Genomic DNA, 11424 nt, shown 5'->3' on the forward strand with positions numbered 1-11424 from the left:
TCCATCACCCTGGAAAGTAGCAAATATAACTCCTCTAAGAAAGGAAGGAGGCAGAAAAACAGAAATTTATAGTCTAAAGAGGTCACGTAAAGCATGGGGAAGTTGTTAGCATTCATGATTAAGGGGTTTATACCTGGGCACTTAGAACATCTCAAGATAATCGGGAAGTATCATCATGGTTTTGCGAAAAGGAATGTTTGACCAATTTATTGAGATTTCTTTGAAGGAGTGACATGTGCTGTGGATAAAGGGGAGCCTCTAGACCTGCTGTACTTCGATTTCCAGAGGTCAAAACTATAACTAGTATCAAGGCTTCGATAAAGTTAACGTTTCAGATGAGAATAAAGAATTGGGAATGTATGTGAAGACCTCATAAGGAAGTTGCAGGCAGACATAGAAACTGTGTGTGGAAAAAAATCTGGCAAATGAAGATTGAGAAAATGTGAAGTTCACTTTGGCCACAATAATTAAAAAGCAGAATATTGCTTAGATGGTGAATGTTTGTGTGACCTGACTACAGAGTTCAGAGATGCAGAGGGATCTAGTTAGTATGCAAGTGCATCAATTAATTATGGAGACTAATGGGATGATGCACTTCTGTTATGGAAGAAATATGGGAAGGATGTTATGCCTCTGTTATATAGGACTTTGTATACACTGGAGTTTCAGTCTTATTTACCCAACCATGTGACTAGTTTTGGGGCTGTTCAGAGAAGGCTTACTAGATCAATGCCTGGAATAAATGAGTTGACTTCTGAGGAAAGGTTGGACAGGCTGGACTTGTTTGGACTGGGGTTTAGAAGAGTGAGACTTGACTCAAGTCATAGAGATGTATAGCATGGAAACAGACCTTTCAGTCCAACTTGTCCACGCCAATCAGATATCCTAAACTAATCTAGTCCTATTTACCCATTTGGCCCATGTCCCTCTAAACCCTATTTATATACCCACCAGATCCCTTTTAAATGTGGAATTGTACCAGCCACCACCACTACCTCTGGCAGTTCATTCCATAAACTCCAGTCTCTGTGTAAAAAAAACTTTGCCTCTTTTAAATCTTTCCCCCTTTTACCTTAAATCCATGTCCTCTCGTTTTGGTTTTCCCCTTACTTTCAGGAAAATACTTTGACTATTCACCCTATCCATGCTCCCCGTGATTTTATAAACCTCTTAAGTTCACCCCTCAGCCTCCATTTCTCCAGGGAAAATAGCCCCAGCCTACTCAGCCTCTCCTTTTAGCTCAAACCCTCCAATCACAGTAGCATCCTTGTAAATCTTTTCTAAATGCTTTCAAATTTAACAACATCTTTCCAACAGCAGAGAGACCAGAATTGAACGCAGTATTCCAAAAGTAGCCTAATCCATGTCCTGTACAGCTGCAACATGACCTCCCAACTCTTGCATGTATAAGATCTTGAATAGTTACAACAAGGTGGACATGGAAAAGCAGTTTCTTGTTGTAGATCAGCCCAGAACTCGGGGGCACTGTTTTAAAAAATTAGGTGTCCTCTTTTTGGGACAGATCAGAAGAGATGCTTTCCAATGGCTGTCAGAATTTGGAACTCTGCCTCAAGACAATACAGATGAATTAATAGGAATATTCCAGAGGTAGAGACAGAATTGTGTTAAAGCAGGGATTTGAAGGTATCAGGGAATACCTTCAAAGATGGGAATGTGGAATTCAAAACACAAAATTGGACTTGGTCTTAGTGAATGGCAGAGCAGATATGAGGGCTTGAAATTGTCTACTACTTTGTTCAAATGTTCTTATTTATTGCAACCCTATGAGCCCTTAGGAATCTGTTAGTGAGTGGCCACTGCAGTCCATGGGGATAGGTAGACACAAGGTTTTTAGGGAGTTCTAAGATTATGACCCAGTGACATTAAAGGAATAGTGATGTAATTCTATTTCAGAATAATGTGCGGTTTGAAGACAAACTGCAGTTGGTGGTGTTCCCCTATTTCCACTGCATTTGTCTTTCTCGGTGACTTGAGATTGCAGACTTGGAGAGTGCTGTCAAAGGTGCTTTGGTGAGCTACTGCAGTGCATCTTTTACATAGTATACACTGCTGTTACTGTGCACTGGTGTTGGAAGGAATGATTGAAGGATGGTGGATGGTGTCCAGCTTGAGTGATGATCGAACTGCACCCATCCAGGCAAGTAGAATGTGTTCTGTTAAACTCCTGACCCATGCCTTGTGGATGATGAACAGGCACCTGAGAGAAAGGAGGTGAGTTATTTGCTGCAGCATTCCTCTGACCACCTCTTGTAGCCACTGTATTTGTATGGCTCGTTCAGTTTTGATCAGTGGTCATCTCCCAGGAAGTTGACACATTAAGGAATTCTAGTGATGTCCTAGTGATGCTATTGAATGTAGAGGGGAGATGGTTAGAGATGCACATTTCTGAAAACTGAGAGTAAATGAGTTGGTGGAAGGCATCCAGAACTGATTTATAGATAACAATTCATCATTGATAATCAGTATATTGTATTTACCAATGAATAGATCTAGTCACAGGCTGGCCATTGGAATGTTTTTAAAGATAGTGGTATCTTTTCATTTAATAATTATTAAGGGTTACTAAAGATGGACAACAGTACATCCTCCTCAGGGTATGTCTGGCGTAATTGTCACACCAGATTCCATTGAGCCAATGTGGCAACTTGCACATTTCTAATGTTCAAAGAAGAAATGGGAACAGCCCGCCTTCTTCAGTCTATCCAAGGAACTGAAATTCCTCAGCCTTGGAACGATTCCATTGTAAACTCTTCAAAACCTACAGGTACAGTATTTCTGACGGTGATGTGCCCAGATTTAGACACAACATTCCAGTTGGTGACAAACTGGTGTATAATGTAAGTTAGGATAACTTGCTGTTTTTACTCCATTTATTTACAAAGTTTGATGACTGTTCTCGATGTGTCCCAACTTTCCAAATTGGTAAGAGTTTCTATTTTACTGTTGAGACTTTGGTAAGGTTTCACTAATGCATCCAGGAAATTAACAGTAAACCAGCTTGGTAATAACCTTCAGCAGTTGAAGCTACCTTGTGTTGTCATAAACTCGCTCTCCAATCTACTAACACAAAGATTTAGATTAGCTTGCTTTAGAGTTTATAATATCAAGAAATTCAGCATTGAGAAGTTCACAACTATATGACGACAGCCAAATGGGAAAAAATATTATTGTAACTCTGAATCTTTGCCTGGGGTGGGGGTTGCATTTGCTAATGCTCTTGGGTGGGGTTTAAACAAATGCTGCAGGCGGATGGGAACCTGAATTGTAGTTCCAGTGTAAAGGAGGTTGAGGGTCGCGAGAGGGCACCGGCAATCAGGGTGTTGGTTTGAAATGTGTGTACTTCAATGCCAGGAGCATCTGGAATAAGGTGGGTGAGCTTGCAGCATGAGTTGGTACCTGGGATTTCGATATTGTAGCCATTTCAGAGACATAGCTCGAGGAGGGACAGGAATGGTTGTTGCAGAATCTAGGATTTAGATGTTCAGTAAGAACAGAGAAGATGGTATGGGGATGAAGCTCTTGTCAAGAGGAATAAGGTGGTTTATGTGAGCATGAGGTATGAAGGCTCAGTTAGGGGGCTTGAGAGTTCTACGTTGGCCAGAAAAGATCTAAAGAGAGGGCTAAGAAATCCCAGGAGGGGACATGAGAAATTGTTGGTGGATAGGATCAAGGAAAACCCTAAGGCCTTCCATGGGTATATCATGAATAAAAGAATGACTAGAATAAGATCAGAGCCAGTCAAAGATAGTAGTGGGAAGTTATGTGTGAAATCTGAGGACATAGGGAAAATGCTTAATGAGTACTTTTCATCAGTATTCACATTGGAAAAGGGCAATGTTAGTGAGAATACGGAAATGCAGGCCACTAGATTAGATGGGATTGTGGTTGACAAAGTGGAGGTTTTAGCATTTTTTGGAAGATCTGAAAATAGATTAGACTTCTGGGCTAGATGGGATTTATCCTCTGATTCTCTGGAAAGCCAGGGAGCAGATTGCAGAGCCTTTGGTTTCGATCTTTGTTATCGTTGTCGATAGGAGTAGTGCCAGAAGAGTGGAAGGCAGCAAATGTTGTTCCCTTGTTTATGAAGGGGAGTCGGGACAACCCTGGTAATTATAGATCAGTGAGCCTTACTTCGGTTGTGGGTAAGGTGTTGGAAAAGGTTATAAGAGATAGGATTTATAATCATCTAGAAAAGAATAATTTGATTAGGGATGGTCAACACTGTTTTGAGAAGGGTAAGTTGTGCCTCACAAATCTTTATTGAGTTCTTCGAGAACATGACTAAACAGCTAGATGAGGGTAAAGCAGTTGATGTGGTGCCTATGGATTTCAGTAAGGTGTTTGATAAAGCTCCACAGGGTAGGCTATTGCACAAAATAGAGTTTTGGGATTGAAGGTGATTTAATGGTTTGGATCAGAAATTGGCTCGCTGAAAGAAGGCAGGGTGGTGGTTGATGGGAAATGTTCATCCTGGAGCTCAGTTACCAGTGGTCTGCTGCAAGGATCTGTTTTGGGGCCACTGTTTGTCATTTGTATAAATGATCTGGATGTGTGCATAGAAGGAATGCAGAGTACTAGGCTAATGGTAAAATTCTTGGCAGTGTAGATGAATAGAGAGAGCTTGGTGTCTAGGTACATAAATCCCTGAAAGTTGGCACCCGGGTTGATAGAGTTGTTAAAAAGGCATATGGTATGTTGGCGTTTATTGATAGGGGGATTGAGTTTCAGAGCCATGAGGTCATGCTTCTGCTGTTCAAGGCACCTGGAGTATTGCGTACAGTTCTGGTCACTGCATTATAGGAAGGATGTGGAAGCTTTGGAAAGGGTTCAGAGGAGATTTACTAGGATGTTGCCTGATATGGAAGGATGATCTTATGAGGAAAGGCTGGGGGAATCTGAGGCTGTTTTCGATGGGAGGGAAGAAGGTTGAGAAGTGACTTAATCAAGATGGAGAAGATAATCAGAGGGTTAGATAGGGTGGACAGCGAGAGTTTTTTTTCTTCGGATGGTGAAGGCTAACATGAGGGAACATAGCTTTAAATTGAGGGCTGATAGATTTTGGACAGGTATCAGGGTAGTTTCTTTACTCAAAGTAGTAGGGGTGGGGAACGGCCTGCCTGCAACAGTAGTAGACTCGCTGACGTTAAGGGCATTTAAATGGGCATTGGACATACAAATGAATAATAATGGAACGGTGTAGGTTAGATGGGCATCAGATTAATTTCACAGGTCGGGGAACATCGAGGGCTGAAGGGTCTGTACTGCGCTGTAACGTTCTATGTTCTAATCAACAGAAGTGAAGTTGTTGCAACAAATATTACATTGAACAACTGGGCAGGAAACTAGCCACCAGGATACATGAGCACCAAATAGCCACCAAAAGACATAACCAACTATCACTAGTATCCATACACACAGACGAAGAGGGACAACAGTTCGACTGGGACAGGCTAAACAAAGACACGCAGGGGAATTTCTAGAGGCTTGGCATTCAAACCAGAACTCCATTAACAAACCTATTGACTTGGACCCCATTTACCAACACCTCAGACAAAGGAAGTGATATCACCCACCACAACAGCCCAATACAGACAGCTAGCGGGACAGAACACCAGCACTTCATCGGAGGCTTACTGATATTACCTAGCAAGGCGATGAAATGTCTGAAAACAAATCTACCATCTCAGCGAGCAAACTTACAACCTGATATATCATCGATCATAGTTACAAAATATTTATGTATGAGTTCCTTTTTTTTTCCCCTAGACATGCATTTTAGTATTTATTTATATATACACTTTAATTGGACAATTTTCTGTAGTAATTTCAATGCAGCATATTCTGAAAATAAAGCATAGGTATGTAAGAGAATTTGAACATTGGTTCTTGGTAGTTGAAGGCACAACAGTTAAAGGGGAAGGAAAGCAGAAGAGACCAGAGTCTTGGAGACAAAGAATGAGGTGGCCTTAGGCAGTTACTAAGAATGGGAAAGTCTGCTCTGTAATTCAATGAGATCATGGCTAATCCTCAACTTTACTTTCCTTTCTGGGAAAAAGCACAGCAGGTCAGGCAGCAAGAGAGTTGACGTTTCAGGCATAACCCTTCCACTGGACTCTTAATGATTAGGAAGGCAATTGAACTATTTAGTACTTGCAAGGAAAATGGATTGAGTGTAGGGGAAATTTTACTGTAGCTCAACAGAGCCTTGGTGAGACTTAGATACTGTGTACAGTTTAGCCTCCATATTCGAAGAAAGATCCAAGTAGAAGCAGTTGGGAAAAGGTTCAATAAGAAAGGCTGGACAAGTTGAGCCTTTACCTGTTATTTAGAAGAATAAAGATCTTTATTTAAACATACAAAACCATGAGGTGACTTGTCATGGTGGATTCAGAGTCTGTTTTCTCCTACAAGAGAGACTGAAGGGGGCAGTGTAAAAATTAAGATGTCTTGTTTTTAAGATATTTCCCAGAAAATAATGGAGGCTGCATCATTGAATTTATTCAAGGCACTGAGAGATGAATTTTTAAGACATGTGAGTTGAGACTTAAGTAGGCAGACAGGTTAGCACATCAGATGGTAACATCAAATATGATTTTACAGGATGGCTGCCTTTTCTACTGTTAGTTGGCCATTTAAATGTCTCAATCATTCTTCAGGTAGCCTATGTACCACCTTTCTTGACATTGGCAAAATGGTAGGTTGGTTGGATGACATCAGGCATATTCACCATCCCGTTATTTTGCCAAACTTCCCATGTGCTAATCCATTGCCAGAGGGCTGGTTAAAATCCTGCCAGAGTTGATGTTTAATTAGGTGATTTCAGAACCATAGGACAAAGTCACAACCTTATCTGTAATGAATGTAACTATGGTAAATTATCCATTTAAAAATTAAATATTTAAGCACAACTGTCTGCAGTGATCTGGTGTGGCTACATCCATTTCAGTTAGTTACAGGATTGTAAGGGTTACAAGACTGATAATCATTTCATGTCATGATGATGATCCCATGCATGTGACTACTTCTTCTGGGTGGTAGACATTGAGTTTGGAAGGTGCTGTTGAAAGAGTTGCTGCTGTCCAGCTTATAGATTGTACTCACTGCTGTCACTCCACATCAGTGATCAAGGAAAGGGGCTTTAAAGCAGTCCACTAGATGTTTCTTTCTGCTGGATGGTGCTGGGCTGCTTGAATGTTGTAACCACATTCATCCAGGCAAGTGGAGTGTGATCCATCATGGTCCTGACCTGTGCCTTGTACACAGACAGGCTTCAAGTTACTTACCACAGCATTCCTGGACTCTGACCTGCTCATGTAACCATGACATTTGTGTAGTTCAGTTCAGCTTCTGTTCAATGTTAGTCTGGTGATATTGACAGTTCTGGATTGAGCAAATGATGCCATTGAGGCTTTGATTGTCTTAATGGGGATGATCTTTACCAGGCATAAATCAAATACCAGATACTTAAGTCATGGACTTGTGGGATATAGGTAAATCAATGTTACTTCTGCAGTTCTGCATTTCTGCAATTATAATTTCTGATACAAAGTAAATGAACTCAAACTAGTATGTAATTGTTTCAGCCAAGAACTGAGTCAACAAGAATGGAAACTGTGTGGAGGAAATATATAATTGTTTTTGTATTAGCTAAAATTGTATGTCAGGGGTTCCTGCCCTCTGGGGCCCACCAGGAACCCTTGATAAACCTGAAGGTGGGACCCTATTGGGAAGAGGTAGTCTTCCTAGTAGATACAGGGGCAGCACGGTCATCGCTGAATTTTAAACCAAAGAAAGTAGAAATGGCGACACGGTCAATTACTGTTTCGGGGGTAAAAAGGAAAAGATTTACTGTTCCAGTATTTAAACCTACGATGATAGAAGGTCCTCAGGATAGGGTCATAGGGGAACTACTGTATATCCCTGATATAGGGAGTAACTTACTAGGGAGAGACTTAATTATCCTATTAGGACTGGAGATTGGAATTCAGGAAAAAGAATTAGTTGTACAAATGGCAATGTTGACAGAGGATGTGAGAGAGAGATAGACTCTATTGTATGGGCTAGGGAAGGGAATCGTGGAGGACTACAGATCCCTCCCCTTGAAATAAATTTAAAAAGGAAAGGGGACATTGTCTGTGAGCGACAATGTCCCATTTCCATAGAAGGTACACGAGGACTGCAGCCAGTAATTGAGGGACTGATTAGAGATTAAGAAAGATCCCCCATGATCACAAATGGTTTAGTGTGATAGATTTAAAGGATGCCTTTTGGGCTTGTCCCTTGGCAGAGGAAAGATTTAGGACTATCCCCCTATGAAATCTTATTCGGATTACCTTATCTGGGAACGAATGGAGAATTGCCAATTCCCAAAACTAAAGATTTGTTTTTAAAGAAGTATATACTGGGCTTGTCCTCCTTGGTCTTTCCTCAGGAAACAGGGTTTATTGGCACAGACTCCGCCCCTTGAATTCACCCTTCATCCCATCCAGGCGGGCGATTGGATCTTTGTCTCTGTCCATGATTTTACTAAATTGCAGCCGGACTGGGAAGGGTCGTACCAGGCTCTTTTGACCGAAACGGCAATAAGGACGGCGGAGAAAGGCTGGACTCATTACACTCGGATCAAAGGGCCAGTGGACCCTCCAGTTGAGGAAGAAGTCCGGACAGCCGAATCAACGTAAGACCCGCTGAAACTCAGACTAAAGAGACTTTGAGTAACTGATTATACAGTGGTGACGCAAGCGTGGGATTATTTCTGTAAAATTGTATATTAAGTCTTTTTGTGCTTCAGTATGATGTTTAGAATACTGGGAATGCTTAGAGTTATGATGCTAGCCCTCTTAGTATTGGGATTTTGTCAAATATCATTTTCATATGTATTATTAACAACAGTTCCAGAGTCTGATAATCCACAAGTAATAGACGCTGATGTATGCAGCTTAGTAAATTGTGGGGATGTAAATAATCAGAGACATACCGCAGCTCTGAGATACATCTTAAGTCCTATGGGGATGGTCTCGGGGATGGTACTTGGTATAATGGTCTCGTCACAGTACACCAGGCCCCCTTCTGACCAGCTCGCGATTGTCCCAATAAAAAAAGTGTAGCCCAATATACCTAACAATAAGGAAAACCACATGGCACGAAGCAATTTGGGGGGGCACCTATGAGATACAATTAAATGAAACATTTGGGATCGAAATGAAAGCAAAATGGGAAGGATTTCTTGGGCTGTTGTTTTCGAATTAGCGTAGGACAGGGAGAATGGGTAGAATTACTGGGTAATAAGGTACAACCTTTCACCCCTCCCGATGATCCTAAAGTAGTAAAAATTAGAGAGGTAAAGGACTTGAAACAGAGCATCGAAATAGAAACTGGGTACGGGGATGCAAATGCCTGGGTTGAATGGGTAAAGTATACTGCAAAAAGTCTGAATAAAAGCAATTGCTATGCATGTGCCTCCGGTAGGCCAGTGGCTCAGGTGGTTCCCTTTCCGCTTGGGTGGAAGTGAGACAGGAAGGGCATGAAATGTATGATAGCCCTGTATCAGGATGAGACTACATGGAATGATAGGAATTGTACCTCCCTATCTCTGATGTTCCCTCCCTTGGAGAAGATGGATGCAAAAGTCCCCCCCACATTTTCCTCCGCAGTTGGAAATCACACGTCGTGTGTGCACAGGCGAGGTACAAGTCGGTCGAGAGATTTGGGGGAGCTGAAATTATGTACAGAGATTTAGAATGTTACCGAAATGAAGAAGGGAGGGAACTACTCAGCACTAAATATATGATTTTTGCAGAAAAAGGGGGTGTGTGTGATGTTAGGAGGAAGCTGTTGTACCTTTATTCCTAATAACACTGCACCTGATGGTTCAATTACTCGGGCCTTAAGGGGATTGACTACCTTAGCAGAGGAACTGGCTGAGAATTCCGGAGTAGACACATCTCTCACGGGATGGCTTGAATCATGGTTTGGAAAATGGAAGGGGGTGGTGGTTTCTATCCTTACTTCCCTGCTAGTAGTAGTTGGGGTATTGGTGGCCACACCCTGTATACGAGGGCTCACCCAAAGACTGATTGAAACAGCCGCCCCTAAAAGGGATTCAGACAGAGGAACTTTATTGACTAAATAATGAGGAGATGAGTGTAACCAAGATGGATGAAATCTCCAGAATGATGCTTGCAAATTTCAAGGGCGATGTTTAAAAGAAACAAAATGTATAAGATAACAAATGGTAATTTTTAAAAAAGGGGAAATTGTGGGATATAGGTAAATTAATGTTACTTCTGCAATTATAATTTTTGATACAAAGTAAATGAACTCACACCAGTGTGTAATTGTTTCAGCCAAGAGCTGAGTCAACAAGAATGGAAACTGTGGAGAAAATATATAGTTGTTTTTGTATTAGCTAAAATTGTATGTCAGCATGAAACGTGATTGCAAAACAATGGTAGATATTATGGGCAAATAGATAAGATGTCGCGAGGGGATGAAGTTAAGCTAGATACGCCTGTACAAACAGTAGGTTTCCCACTTTTACAGAGACACAGGAACAAACCCTATTTAAAGAGGTCATAGGGATCAGAATGGCCTCGTGAAAGGCCCAGATGGAAAGAGTAGATAATGATGAAGAAAGAATATGCCTAACAATGACCTGCAGTGGGATGGGTTCAAACGGCCTTGAGGCCAGAAATAAGCATTTTGTCACAGACAAGGCTGGATAAGGCAAGAGATGAACAGGAGAGGTGGGACCAGTCTTAGGGAAGTGGAGGATGTAAACAGGGAGGGGAAAACACTGAAATAAGAAAAAAAAATGTAGGAACCAAATTATATATCGAGAGTTTGTTGAATTTGGTGTGTATGTCCTCTGCCTTGCCTGGCACTGGACATCACACCCACTTGCAAGTGTAAAAATAAAGGACATTACGGATTCAGATTTTGTCTCTGACTGCAATTATTGAAGTGTGTGAGCATTGTTTCTCACAGGCTATGGACAGTGTTGGCTAGGCCAGCATTTATTGCTCATTCCAATTACTTTAGAGAAGGTGGTTTTAAAGGAGTCTTGGGAATTGCAACACCATCTTGGAGATGTTATAGGTACCATTACTTAGATGTTGTACAGGTCTTGCTGAATATAGACATCACAGCTGCATAATTCAATGTATTCCAACTACTATCAAGAAATGCAGGAAGCAGTAGGTGCAGCAAAGGCCTGGCCACATTCTGGCAATAGTACTGAAGAGTTGCACTCCAGAACTTGCTGTGAACCAAGCCAAACTGTTTCAGTACAGATACAACATTGGATAATTACCTAGGTCTGAACTTGTCCATGAAAAGCTGGACAGTTAACCTGCCAGTTACCTTCCAATCAGTAAAATGGAAGGGGTTAACAAGCAGTACTTA

The sequence above is a fragment of the Chiloscyllium plagiosum genome, unplaced genomic scaffold (assembly GCF_037043375.1).
Source record: "Chiloscyllium plagiosum isolate Xiang-an unplaced genomic scaffold, Cpla_swu_hap1 HiC_scaffold_1, whole genome shotgun sequence".
Lineage (NCBI taxonomy): Eukaryota > Metazoa > Chordata > Chondrichthyes > Orectolobiformes > Hemiscylliidae > Chiloscyllium > Chiloscyllium plagiosum.